General features: G+C 37.6%; 1 protein-coding gene across 1 annotated transcript in view; it reads right to left on the bottom strand.

Moving 5' to 3' along the window:
• The window catches only part of HTR1E (5-hydroxytryptamine receptor 1E), a 28,115-nt gene extending 15,108 nt beyond the window's left edge, over window positions 1–13,007 (bottom strand). The window contains exon 1 of the mRNA XM_055330548.1: window positions 12,883–13,007. The gene's annotated coding sequence lies outside the window, so the exon portion shown is untranslated. The remainder of the gene's footprint in view (window positions 1–12,882) is intronic.
• Between the last annotated feature and the right edge of the window lie 2,099 nt (window positions 13,008–15,106).

Genomic DNA, 15,106 nt, shown 5'->3' with positions numbered 1-15,106 from the left:
TCTCAGATCACTACACAAATAATACTCAGGTCACTCAGTGAAGAACAAACATTGCTTTTCCTCTTATTGTACAGTGTGCTCTTGTTACTCCTGGCTTTTGAACTCAGTTAGCTTCCCCAAGCCTTCTTTAACTGTGCTTCTGGGAATAGGCAATGCGCTAGCTATCAAACTCTGTCATGCCCCAGGCAGGAGCATACAGCGAGATAAATTTGTATCATCTATTTTTTAAAATAAACTTTTTGTTTTGTTATAATTTTAAATTTATAGAGAAGTCGCGAAGATAGCACAGAGAGAATGCCCATCACCCAGTTTTACCCATTGTTAACAGCTTTTTTTTTTAAAAAAATATTTTTTTTAATTTTTTATTTATTTATGATAGTCACATACACACACAGAGAGAGAGAGAGAGAGAGAGGCAGAGACACAGGCAGAGGGAGAAGCAGGCTCCATGCACTGGGAGCCTGACATGGGATTCGATCCCGGGTCTCCAGGATCGCGCCCTGGGCCAAAGGCAGGCGCCAAACCGCTGCGCCACCCAGGGATCCCCCAGCTTTTTTAAAAAACGATTTTTATTTATTTATTCATGAGAGAGGCAGAGACATAGGCAGAGGGAGAAGCAGGCTCCTCACAGGGAGCCCGATGCAGGACTCGGTCCCAGAACCCTGGGATCACACCCTGAGCCAAAGACAGACGCTCAACTGCTGAGCCACCCAGGTGTCCCCCAATATTAACATCTTACATTATGGAGCACATTTATCGAAACTAAGAAAGCAATATTATTCATCACTATTAACTAAACTCCAGACCTTATTTGGACTTAGCCAGTTTTTCCATTAATACCTTCCATCAGTTTCATTGCAGGATGCCACACTGTAGTTAGTCATATTTTCCCAGTCTCCTCTGCTCTGTGAAAATTTCTCACTGTGCTTGTTTTTCATGATCTCAATGGTCTTGGGGAGTACTGGCCAAGTATTTTGTAGAATGTCTCCTCATCTTAGTTTGTCTGATATTCTTCTCATGATTTTTCTGAGGTTATGGGACTTGGAAAGAATACCATGGAGTTGAAGTGCCCTTCTTGAATATAGATAATAGTGAAAGGGAATGGAGGGGAGGGGAGAAGAAATGGGTGGGAAATGTCAGAAGGGGAGACTGAACATGAGAGACTCCTAACTCTGGGAAACTAACTGGGGGTGGTGGAAGGGGAGGTGGGCGGGGGGTGGGGATGACTGGGTGGCGGGCACTGAGGGGGGCACTTGATGGGATGAGCACTGGGTGTTATTCTGTATGTTGGCAAATTGAACACCAATAAAAAATAAATTTATTATTAAAAAAAATGAAGTGCCCTTCTCATTACCTTACGTCAGAGTACATCAAATCCATGTGATATCACTGGTGATGTTAACCTTCATCACTTGGTTGAGGCAGCTTTTGCCAGGACTCTCCACTGCAAAGGGACTATTTTTCCCTTTCCTTGCTCTATTTTTTGGAAGTGAGTCATTAAATATAGCCTATCTTCAAGGATAGGGAATTAAGTTCCACCTCCTGGAGGGGGGAATATGTATATATATTATTTGGAATTCTTCTGTAAGATTTGTCTCTCCTCTACCACTTATTTACTTATTCAATAATTTATATTTATACTTATACATCTATACATTTATGATTAAGTCCCAAGGAAGCAGTAGTCTCTAGGTTTGGGAAAATTACCTTTATAAAATTGCTGTTGTGGGCACCTGGATGGCTCAGTCGGTTAAATATCTGCCTTCAGCTCAGGTCATGATCCCAGGGTCCTGGAATTGAGTCCTGCATAAGGCTCCCTGCTCTGTAGGGAGCCTGCTTCTCCCTCTCCCTCTGCCTGCCACTCTCCCTGCTTGTGTTCTCTCTCTCTGTGTCAAATAAATAAATAAAATCTTTTTAAAAAAGCACTGTTGATGCTTATTTACATTATTTGTTTATCAATATGGACTCATGAATATTTATTTTATTCTTTGGGTTATAATCGAATACTGCACTATTTATTTTTTTTGCTTAAATTGTTCCAGGTTTAGCTATCGAGAGCTCTTTCAGTTGGCGGTTGTTGCATCATCTCTTTTATCACATTGTTTTCCTTTGTGTAGAATGGATTGGCTACACCTCTTTGAAAGGTGTGGGTGAAAAACAATCTGCTCTGTGAGGTATAGATAAGGTTTTAGTCAATAGAGAGTCTCTATTGCCAGCAAATAAAGCTTTTTAATATGAAGGACACCTGTAGAATTGTTATTTACTTTTCAGCTGAGAATAATAAAAATGAACTTTATGAAGTGCCTGTCATTTAAGTGAGCTGGTGCTCGAGGTTATATTAGCATATTTAAAAAAAATGAAATGACTTTTTTTGGACCCAGCTTTAATGATACGACTGAAGTACTCAACTTCTCAGAGAAGTTCTGGGCTCCTTCCTATGCTGTGCATACATTTTTTTCTTTTGACTCTTCTGCACTGCAACGTGCCTTTGTGGCAGACCCAAGGGAATGAAGATTTAAGCTAAGTGCAGAGCTAAGGCTTCCTACTGGGCTTCCACTTGGGGAGGCATTGCTAGCTCATGCCACTTGGCTCTGCTCCAATTAGTTCCAAAGGCATTTGCAGGTACCTTTTTTGAGGGGAGCTCAATCCACTTCAAGGTGAGAAATAAGAGATAGTGAGTTGTAATGAAATGGAGGGGTAAAGAGCAGAGACTTCCTTGAATGCATCTGAGATCTAATGATGGTTGGTTGTGTGGTCCTGAAAAAGACATTCTATTCCGGTGGGTCTCAGTTTCCCTATTTGTATAATTAGGGCTTCATTATTTCTGAGCATCTTTCAGATCTAAAATCCAATGATTTTTATGCTACAATTTCATGGTGGTTGGAAGAAGAGTATGTGCATATATTTACAATTCAGTTCCAAGAGTGAAGTAACCTCTAGTTTCAGGGAAATTATATATAAAAATGTACTGTTGATGCCTAATAAAATGCCAGTTTCCTGACATTTATGTAGCACTATTATTTTTCAAATTTACTTTCACTTTAATTTTCTTGTTTCAACATTTTCTGCTCATAACTTTGGACACATGATCTTTCTATCAAACATACACATTTATCTATACACTTTGACTCTCATGTTGATATTTAGTTATCTCCCTCTGTTCTTTGCTGGTTTTCTCCCAGTTTGTCACTTGTTATGAGTGATGTGTGATCTCTCACATTTATGCAAGTCTTGGGATTGCCTTTGTTCCAGACTATTTTAAGGATATTTGCATAAAGAATAATCATGAAAGGTAGAGATTAGGAAAGAAAGGCATGCTTATTGTCTAGTATGATAAAGATAATGCCTCTTTTTGGGGTAATGATTAGGATGTTTACTGCCCATTATGAAATATTTGGGTTCCTTAAGCTTAGTCTGCAACCTGTAATGCATTCACTGAATGTGCAAGTCATTTGATCCCTTTTGCATCATTATGTGAGTTTGGGCTTGGGAAACTGGTACAAGAAAATGCTAATACTCTGGCTATTGCTACTGCTATAATAAAGTCCTTACTCGTTGACTCAGGAATCTCTTGTCTTCTGATGGCTTCCACGAAACTGTGGCATACTTATTTGTTAGCTTACAAGTAGGATAAAATTTCAGATTTTGACAGTTCTTTGTAGCGTATTTTCCATTGTGCACTTTTAGTTAGTTGTGTACAATCACTAGTTTGGGGAGTTTGTCCTCTTGATTCATTCTTACCTTGAACTTGATGTGGTATCATAGAAAGAGCTGAGAACTTGGATTCCCAGAGAACTGGATTTAAGTATACATTGGGTCACTTTCCAGTTTTATAATGTTGGCAAGTTACTTAATATTTCCAAGCTTCCTTCTCTTTTTAGTGAGATCACCCACTTCACAAGGTTACTGTGTAGGTAGAATAAGATTCTATATACCTGGGCTATCCACTGTGGCAGCCACAGATGACCATTTAAGTTAAAATTAAATTAAAAATCAGTTCCTTGGTTATACCATTTTTCAGATGCTCAATAGGGAGCTTTGTTATGTTTCTTTTTACTTTGATGAACCGACTTAGTTGCTATGCTATTATCAGCAAAAATCCTTCTAGAATATAGTTAATTAGATTTCACTATTTTCCTGCAAAGTGTTGAAAGAGTCTATAGGGATTAGCAGCACTAATCAGAATTTGAAAGAGCACTGATATCTCTGTAAATATTATAGGATTATAATATTTATTTTTTTCTTCTTAAACTGATATATGTGAGGTACTTCAAATGTAATAGGAAAGGCAAATAGTTTCACCTCATATAAACGCCAACCCATGGGTCCTGACTAATGGGGTGCTGGGCAACCCATGGGTCCTGACTAATGGGGTGCTGGGCTGAGGAGTTCATAGGTGGTGTCTAGACTCAGCAGAAGAGAGCTATTATTGATTTGTGACGGATCACTAGCAACTAGCCTAGATTGATATCTGAAAAGCTAAGATTTTTTATTATCCTAGAAATAAAAAAGAAATCATTATCCTTCTAAACGGCAGTAAAAGTCTTAAGACCATTGTCTTGATTCAATCTAATTTCAATTCCAGTTCTGCATATAGGAAAACAAATTCTTCCAATCACTAGGCTTATGAATTGAAGCTCTTATCAGAAAACCAATAGAATTGTGACCCTTTATGCACTTGTTTATTGTTTATAAGAATCATAGCAAGGAAGTGATAGAAGTTTCTTCCCTTCTCTATAACAGCACAAATAACAGCAGTAGTTGTTACAGAATACACCTATGTAAAATATAAAATCCAGCCTGGAAGGTGATGTAAGTCTATTCTCACTAGGAAGTTAAAGACTCTGAGTTGTTTCTCACAAAATACAGTCAAATTTATTCATGTTCTGCAATTTGAGCTAGTTAATAAGCAGTAAGTAAGCACTTTATGGCCCAGCACTTATTAATTATGTGTCTATATTTAGTGGAAAGTAAACTAACAAGAAGCTCCATATTGGGATACCTGTTGAATGAAGACTGACAAAAAATATAAGTACTAGAATAATATCTGTTCCTGAGTCTGATACTCAGTAAAGCAAAATAGTAGCACTTTCGGCACAACTGGTAACTAAGTCTATGAACAAAAGATGTCTTATCCTGTTCTACAATATAATGAGTACCTGTTGAGTAATAGAAATACCCCAAATTCAGAAGGAGTCCAACTTTAAATATGCTATTGTGAGATGAAGTATAATTACAATTTTTGTCTTTTTTTGTTGTTTGTCCCATCCCTTGGCTCAGAAAGAAATGGTTTGAATGATATGTTTTCAGCACATTTGACAAGAAATTATGGGAAAAAGAGAATCTGGTTAGGTCATGAAAACATTTTCAGAAGAGCATTCAAGTGTTTTGATTTCTAGAATGTTTGCCTTTCAGCATTCATCAAATTAGTCGGAGTGCAAGGTTTCCAGCATAGAGTGAATATGATGTGCACTCTGTGGTCAGAACCCTAGGACTCAAGACCTATCTTTGGTACTTGCCAATGCCTTGCCTTTGATGAAGAAAGTAGGCCTACATGGTCCTCAGTTTCCCTAATTTGTCTGTTGTTGGAGGGTAGGATGGACTGGAACACTCATTTTCTTCCCTGCAGTTTCCTATGGAGGCAGAGGGAATATCTGCTTTACTTCCCAGGAGAGAGCAGCAGCATATTCAGCAACAATGTTCTACCTACCAAAAAAACTTAAGAGAGAGTGTGAGGTTGGGGAAAGTCTGGCATTTGAGCCTACCCCTTCCTCAGCTCACCAACCTGCCTGGGTGCAGGGGAGGTTGGAGCTCACATGCTCAGGCTGTCAGTAAACAGACCATCAGACCACGTGAGCTGGTTCTAGCTACACCTCAGTTCTCTCTGTTTCAGCTTTATAGCGTGACACTTGGTGGAAAAGTCCGCATGATCATTCCCTGGTTATCTTGAGTGCAGGAGAGAGGGACAAAAAATGCATTTTTTTTTTTAACCAGGTGGAAAGTGAATTTGCTAACCAACTTGAATAAAGCAGATGCCTCGATTCCCATTTGGAGACTTGTGATTTTTGGAGGAGTAACTAAGCTAACATGTAAAGGCATGTAGGTCACACTTGGCACCTAAATAAGTCCTATGTAGGTACTAGCTATGATTATCATGATTATGATTATCATCATTATTATTTTCAACTGGTTAGATTGCAAAAGATTGGCATTAGCACTCCCAAACTTCCAACATGATTCAGCACTGGTACCTGATTCACAAGGTTGTCATGATCATCAATCTAGATAATATGTACCAATTTGCTTTGTAAAATATAAAGCACATTATATAATAGTGATGATAATGGAGTATTTACGGTTTTTATGTGACTCCATGGGGTCATATTTCTTGCCAAGTTCTCATTTCTCTCCTGGCTTTTCCAAGACCATTTCAATCTTTTGGTCAAATAACACAGTTAAGCATTATGGCTGAATTAGTAAGTATTTTGTTGATTTCCCACCATGAATAATTCATGGTAAAGATATTTCATAAACAGGCCATCTCTTAACTCTCTGTTGAAACAAAGCTGTCATGGTTCTGGGCTTATGCCCGTTGTGCTATTTTAAAAGAATTCAGAACATTTATGTAAGAACCCAAGATTGTGAATAGAATTTGGATAGATGTCAATAGTGTTTTAGTGTTAACCCAAACCTGGATTGAACTCCTTTTGCTTTAAATATCTGCTAGTTCTCTTTCTAAGGCAAAGTATATTCACTGAATGGCCAGGACCATTTCTTATTCTTACTATTGTCTTGTGGTCCCGACTAACCTTGTCCTAATTTATTGATTCAGCAGATAGTTATGAGTACCTACTTTGGGCAGTTACTATTGTACCTGTTGGAGATAGGAGGCAAATAAACAAATAAAAAACTATATGTTCCACAAATTTATATTCTTGTTCCTAGCATAATTTACCTAAAATGAAATATTATTTATGCCTCCTTTAAAGACAGACTTAAAAGCACATTTTATATAATTCCCAGGACACTGTTACTTATGGGAAATGTTTTAAATACATACATACATGTAAACCTTAAGGGTTTTTTGAGTTATCAATTTAGTTCATCAGATTAACCTATCAGTATTATTTGTATATTTATTATATAATCTTTAGGGTGTTTATTGAGTTATTTATTTCATCAGTTTAACCTATCAGCATTATTTGCATATTTATTTTACAATCTCCCATTAGGAGAAAAGTACATAATTGTTTTCAGCATAGATTTTACTACTGATAGTTTTGACTTCATACTTTTAAATAAGAACTTTATATTTTCCTCAAGATCTTTCAGTCACTAAAACCTCCTTATTCTAGAACTTGAGGTATATACATATCTTGGAAAAATATGTTTAAAGTATGACTGTGAGAACCTAGCAATAAGAATGTGTATGTTCCTAAATTAGCAGCTCTTAAGTCAACATGTTGTAGAAATTAATTATGTCTTAGGAAGTAATTTTTTTTTTTTTGCTAAATTCAATCGAAAAAAAGAGTTACATGTTAAATTAGATGTGAAAAATCGTTCTCTGTGTTACAAATTGTAAATGACTCAAGTCCAGAAAAGATGAAAGGGAAAAATATTATATTTATTCAATAGTTTAAGATAATCAAACCTGGCTTATTTAAAGGAAGCAAAAGATAAATTTGCATCATTTCTTCTACATATTAAAGATGTTTCTGAATTTGCAATGTAGCCTGCCATCCTTAACTAAGCTTCTCTTTTGCATGGCCTCTTTCTTTCTTTTTCTACTTTCTCTAATCAGATAACATAGACTTCACACTGGGAGGTTTAGGGTGTGAAAACTTCATGGTAAGTAGAATATAATTAAATTATGTGATCTGATAATGAATCAGTAATATGCTATATTCCATAAAGATTTGACTGGCTTTTATTCAAATTACCCCATTTCAGGCTATTATTTTTAGAACTTTCATATTTCATAATCTTTCTTTATTTCATTTATTTCCCCAGGAGAGAAAGCTCAGGATCTTTTAAATTCTGCATAGTTAGAATTCAGACTGGTCTTTAGCACCTTAAAAATCCTTTGTCTGGAAGAGAAACAGATAATTAAACTGAAGACACAAATTAGGTCCACCAGTCTGACAAGGTGTAGAGCATTCTGTGCTGCTCATCCCAGACCTCTCTCCAGGGCTGACCCATCCCTGGGTCCTCCTTCCCTCAGTCCTTTCCTCACTTCTTTACAGGTATGTCTCCTGAAAGCACCTGCAACCAACGTTAGGCACACAATTTCTTCATCTCAGAATGATTTCAGGAGATCCAGTCTCAGACAGAAGTGGAGTGGTCTAGAGCAGTGCCTCCAAACTTTCTTTATTTCTCAAAGACTAGTAAAAGTCAAGATTTTTTTTCTTTTTTTTTTTAAAGATTTTATTTATTTATTCATGAGAGACACACACACACAGAGGGGCGGAGACATAGGCAGAGGGAGAAGCAAGCTCCATGCAGGGAGCCCGATGTGGAACTTGATCCCAGGACTCCAGGATCATGCCCTGAGCCAAAGGCAGACGTTTAACCACTGAGCCACCCAGGCATCCTGAGAATTTTCTAAAGCACAATTAGAAGGCATATGTCTTCTAAAAGGAATTGGAGTGGGGACAATTGGGTAATTATGGAGGAAAGAAAGAGGAGGTAGATACTTATGAAAATATGCGGTCTATAATTAATAAGAGAAGAAAGAGAGAGGGCTTTATAATGCTTAGAGACATGCTACATTAATGTGTCAATTGCCCTTGTTACAGAGTTTGAGAACACTGACATTTGAGGCCAAGCCTACTTGGTTCTCATTCCTGAGGGATTGGTGGATGTTGCTAGAGGGACATGTGGAGGTGCTCAGCATGCAGAGGCATGCTACTATTTTATCACTCTGGCAAGTTCCTTCACCAGCTTCTCTTCTATTTCCATAAATGGAATTGAGGCACAGAGTCTCTGATGTCACTTCCAGCTTTAAAATTCTATGGTTCTCATGCATGTCCCTAATTTCATGTCTAATAGGAACCATCAGTATTGCTGCTTCTTGATTGCTTTAGTTTGAAAGGGCCTTTTTCAAACTGACATAGAGAATGCTAAATATGCTATTTTAAATTAAAATTAGATAAAGACACTAGCAGATTACATTAAAATACAGCAAATCCTCAATGACTTTTTGAGTCTAACAATTATGGCTTCCCATGAACCTTAACATTTCCCTGAATTGCAAAAATTATGTTTACATTTCACAGGTAAATATTTACATGCTTAAGTAATGACTCCACAAAGCTATGAGAAATCAAGAGGATAATTTATGCTCTAGAGTAGATATGTACTTTGTAATTCAGCTCTATTGAAAAACTCTTCTTAATATCTTTAATATTTTCTTCAATGTTCTAGAACAAAGGAAAGGGCTATTTGTCCCCCGTGAAGACTGAAGTATTCCATGCAAGCTGTAAGATGGGGCTTGCCAGAGTCCTATAGCTGGTTAATGAAAAGACTGATCATAGTCAGTGCCTCCAGACCTAAAGCCCAGAACACTTTTCATTGCATCACACAACCTATTCAGTCAGTTCCTGAAAAGACACAGACACGATGAGCTGATGGTGGCATTTGAGATCATTTGTATACATGGATTTTCCATTGATTGGCTCAGTAAACTATACCTACACACCTACACACACTCCAACACAATTTATGTTCATAACGACTCAAAAGAGAAATATGATTCGAATGTGAAAGAGTATAGGTGGACACGGAATCAAAGCAAATTGTCTTAAGTTTACATAGACACTTCATTCTTTGACAGTGATAAAATAGCGCCAGGTTTATGGAACTAGAAGAGTATTTTTGCCTGAGGGAAAAAGGATTGGATTTATTGTTAGAAAGTTAGTGATTATGAGATATGTATTTGTTTTAGTCAAACATTGTCAGCATGAAGGATAATGACTAAAAACTAACATTAACAAAATGGAAAGAATTCTAAAATATACGTCTTAGGCCAAAATGTATGCCAAAGCTGTTGCAAAACCAAATGTCTCCATCTTTTAATGAATCTTCCTTCTGTGGTTATTCAGGCAGTGTCTGTGTTGGGTGGTATCTGTTGGTTCTGTCAGATTCCTTTTCCATCCTTGTCCCTATTTGGGACCTCATGGTCTAGCCTCTTCAGACAAGATAATCCATCTCCTCTTTGCTCAGTTTTTGTGTAGATTTGGTCAATGAGAGGCTTTGGTAAGGAGGTTGGAGGATGGGGAGAGACTGAAAATAGTGTTTATTTTCCTAGCCTCTTTCCTGTTGGGCTGCTGTTTGGGAGTTTCTGCATCCCTCACCTAAGGTCATAGTTCCTGTCAGGTGAGCTTGTCTCACTAGTTTAGCTTCTGAGAAAACTCCCTCCCCTTTCCTGTTCCAGATTAGGAGTGCTAATAGCTTTTACTGTTGCCAGTCCTAGACTCCTTCATCAGCACTGTGGCTTCCCTTAATCTTGTCCACTTTTGGGGTAAATATAGATGTTCTCTGATTTATGATGGTTTGGGTTTATGATTTTTCAACTTTATGATGGTGCAAAAGTGATACTTAGTAATGAGGAACTGTACTTTCATGTTTGAATTTTAATCTTTTTTTGATTAGTGGCATGTGGTACAATCCTCTCTCCTGATGCTAGGCAGTAGCAGTGGCAGCCTTAGCTCCCAGCCAGTCATGCAATCATGAGAGGAACAACTGATACACTTACAACCATTCTGTTTTTCACTTTCAATACAGCATTCAATCAATTACATGATATATTCAACACTTTATCATAAAATAGGTTTTGTGTTAGATGATCTTCCCCAACTGTAGGCTAACGTGTATTCTGAACCTGTTTAATGGAGGCTAAGCTAGGCTCTGATGTTGGGTAGGCTAGGTATATTAAGTGCATCTTTGACTTAGGATATTTTCCAATTTAGGATGAGTTTATCTGGATGTAACCCCATTGTGAGTCAAGGAGCAATCTGTATTCCATTTGTTTAAATATCTTCAATTACCCTTTTTGATTGTGTCTTACTTTCCTGCCAGGACTTTGACTGACAGATAAACATCTAATTTGTACATGCAATGCAATATACTGTCATTAAGTATCTTAAAGGCTCCAATGGCTTCCTATGTATTTGTTGTGTTTCCCACAACAAACTGTAACAGATTCAAATACATACAGAAGTACTTGCCATATCCAGCAGGCATTTTTCTTATATCTTTCCTCCCTTATACTTACCATGACAAAACTTTAAAAATATGTCTTATTTTATTCTTTCTGTCTCCTTTCCCTTTTCATGGTAATTTCTCTGACCACCTACAGTTGTTACTCAGTTTACAGCAATAATTTTAACTTTTTGAGTCATGACTCCTTTGTGGATTACATGAAAATAGAATTTTTCTCCCTAGAACAGTATATAAAACACATATATAACAAATTTGAATATGATTTATTTTACTAAGCTGGAAATTGATTTTTTAAAAGATTTTATTTATTTATTTATTTGAGAGAGAGAGGGAGAGCATGAGCAGGGAGGGGAGAAACAAAGGCTGTCCCGGCTGAGCAGGCAGCCTGACATGGGGCTCAATACCAAGACCTATGAGATCATGACCTGAGCCGAAGCCAGCTGCTTAACCAACTGAGCCACCCAGGCACCCTAAACTAGAAATTGGTTCTGTGGTTGGCAAAGATCACATAAGCTCTAATAGGGATTTTCTGAAGATAATTGAAATAAGTCTAATTTCTACCAACCCCTACCCCAAAAACTCTCAAAGTAAATATTAACTCTGAGCAAATTAAGATATCTGATGGTAAACTTGAAAAAGAGGTTGTCATAGCAACGTGAAAGTTATCTTGGGTCCTAAGTTGATTTTGACATTTTAATTTTGACGACAGCCAGTGCTTAAAAACTGTGACTCGAAGGTAGGTTGTTGTCAAAGAATATCAGAATTTCCAGGATTCTTTTGGGTTGAATTTATATAGCATCATTTTCATTGTCCTCAAATCAGTAAGTTTACCTTTCCCAAACTGGCATTATTGATTTCCTCTATGCCAGAAAAGAGAGGACCATGAGTCCATATTTAAGTTTTATTTTATTTTTTAAAAGATTTTATTTATTTATTCATTAGACACACACACACACACACACACACACACACACACACACATGCAGAGGAACAGACACAGGCAGAGGGATAAGCAGGCTCCATGCAGGGTGCCCGACATGGGACTCGATCTGGGGTCTCTAGGATCAGGCCTTGGGCTGAAAGGCAGCACCAAACCGCTGAGCCACCGGGCTGCCCCATATTTAAGTTTTAAAGTTGTCTAAATAGAAGGAATCTGTGTGAAAAGTCTCCAGTGCTTCCAATTATTTTCAGATTTCTTTCTGCATGGAAACTGAGACAGCCTTGTAACTCTTGACTCTAACATATAAAAAGCACTTTCTCCAGCACCACAAGGTTGGCATAGATATCTGCCTGCAATTCTGGCTTTCATATTGGAGCTTAGACTTGGTTTGATCAACTAGGATGCTTTTGGCTGCAAAAAATCCCAATTCAAGGAAAAAATATATAGTAAAAAAGTTTAATATCTTACATAACAGAAAGTCCAGAAGTAGAATTAGTTCTGGTCAGGTTGATTGACTCAGTAATCAAGAATCCATATTCTTCTTGTATTTCTGCTCTGTCATCCTCAGTGTGACAGTGTTGAATTTAGACCTCGTATGGCTATAAAATACTTACCAGCACTATCTGATGCAACATACATTCTTATTCACATCCTAAACAAGAGGAAACCCTTTCACCCAACTATAATTGGACCAGTGTAGACCATGTGACTTCTCTACTTACAACAGGAGCCAAAGCAATGTCATATGTTGACTACTTTCAATGAAGCAGGAACAACTTGACAGTGAGGTCTGTTATCCCTCAGTCACTGGGTTGGAGTGGGAGGGAGGGCAGAGCTAGCCAAACAAAATCAGGACTCTATTAGGAAGAAAGAAGGAGAAATGGGTTTTGGGAAGGTAACTAATGTTCTTGATTGATCTTTCCAGTAGTATCTATAATAGCACCTGTAGGAAGTATATAGATTTACCTCAGCTAAAAATATCTGTCAATTAACATAAACCACGAATTAACTCTCTATTGAGTTACTCTGAGAATGGGTATTCCTTTCCTCTAAAAGTTTTGCCTTAAGTTATATTGTGTTTCAAGAATACTTTTTAGAAATCCAGCAATCATATATGTAATAGAGAAAAACTTTATATTCCTTTATATTAATAGGTTTTGACAAGAACCACAACACTAGACAAGACATCTTTCTGATGGTTAGTAGGGAATTAAATCTGAAGCATCGACATAATTATTAACAGGACATGTAATTTCTTCCTTTATCAAAGCAGGAAAATCAGATGGGATGCCAAGCATTGCAGGTGTTCCACTGATACATATATTATCCATATTTTTCCTTATTGAAGTTTTGACTGAGAACCTTCTCACCATTTGCAGATGTTGATACTTTTATAGTTTTATTTTTTTAAAGATTTATTTATTTATTCATGAGAGACACAGACACAGGCAGAGGGAGAAGCAGGCTCCATATGCAGGGAGCCCGATATGGGACTCGATCCCGGGACTCCAGGATCATGCCCTGAGCTGAAGGCAGGGGTTAAACCACTGAGCCACCCAGGGATCCCCACTTTTATAGTTTTCAAAAGTGACTCTCAAAGTAGGAATAATTTAAAAGTGTCATGAAGCAAATATATAGATAAAATCCAGAAGTTGGTTGTACTAAATTTCTGGATGTCAGTTTCATTCAGTTGTGTATTAGGGAAGTGTATGAACCAACTGTTTTTCAATGACATGTCAGCAATCTTGGAGTAGATTGGTGTTTTCATTTGATAGTGACACTCTTTTGGGGCTGATTACAGAGTTAGAGCCCTTTGCCATGGGATTTGGTGGGCAAATCAGACTCTCCTGACTGGCATCCTGCCACTCCCTTTTCCCATGTCTCCCATTTAGCCTCTCTTGGTTTCCTCATTCTGTCTCTCTTCTTCCTACTTTCCTTGTTTCCACCTTTTCATTTTCTTGTTTTCTCATCTCTCTCCCTCCTTCCGTCTTCCTTAATATCTTTCTTGTATCCCTTTTGTTTTTGCCATTATTCTTGTTATATCAGAAGAATCTTTCTAGCACAGAGTGCAATAGGCAGTGCTTTTCATTAAAAATACTAATAATTTTATTCTCTTTTGCCAGTTTTTGATCTTCAGAGGAATGAGTGACAGTGAAGGAGTATGAGTGTGTGGGCACATGTGTGTGATATTTAATAACGAAAAACTGATACACTTTCTCTTTTAAACAATGATTACATTGATGACTGGCCTTGTGGGTATAAAAGGAGGAATCCCTATTCCTTGAGTGCATTTCACATATTCTAATGAGTCAGAGTTTGGCCAAGGAATTTAAGGTATTAGAATGTCCTTAGACTAAAAGTTCTACCAGTGTCTCTTTTCCTTTAACTTAAAAATTTTATTATTTGTAAACAGAGTAAAGAGGATGCCCATGTATGGGGCAGCCTGGTGGAGTGAGAGGTACAGACATAGGATGGTCTGGAATGGGTATTGGAGCCCAAACAGGGTAAAAGTTGGCATTCACCTGGGGGCCAGTGGCCCAGCACGAGGATGTCAGAGATAGAACAGGTCGAAAAGGGTTTACAGTGAAGAGAGTATGTAGAGTAACTTGGCATGGGATTTCGTGACTGAACAGGTCGGGAGAACATCCATGTGTGGTTGTGGCCTGAGTGAAGTAAGGAGTACTTCTATGTGAGGGAGATAGTAGTTTCTAAGAGAGAGACTGGTTACATATAGGACAAGTGTTTAAATAAGTAATTATATTAAAGTTTATGGAAGCCAGGTTTCTTACCTTTGGAAAAATGAATTACAAATATGGAAAAGGAGAAGCTATAATAAAAGTGAAGTTAGAAGGTTAAATTATCAGAAAGGGAGACAGAACATAAAGACTCCTAACTCTGGGAAACGAACTAGGGGTGGTGGAAGGGGAGGAGGGCAGGGGGTGGGGG

Source organism: Nyctereutes procyonoides, unplaced genomic scaffold, assembly GCF_905146905.1.
Source record: "Nyctereutes procyonoides isolate TBG_1078 unplaced genomic scaffold, NYPRO_anot_genome, whole genome shotgun sequence".
NCBI lineage: Eukaryota > Metazoa > Chordata > Mammalia > Carnivora > Canidae > Nyctereutes > Nyctereutes procyonoides.
This window is presented reverse-complemented; position numbering and strand designations above follow the sequence as displayed.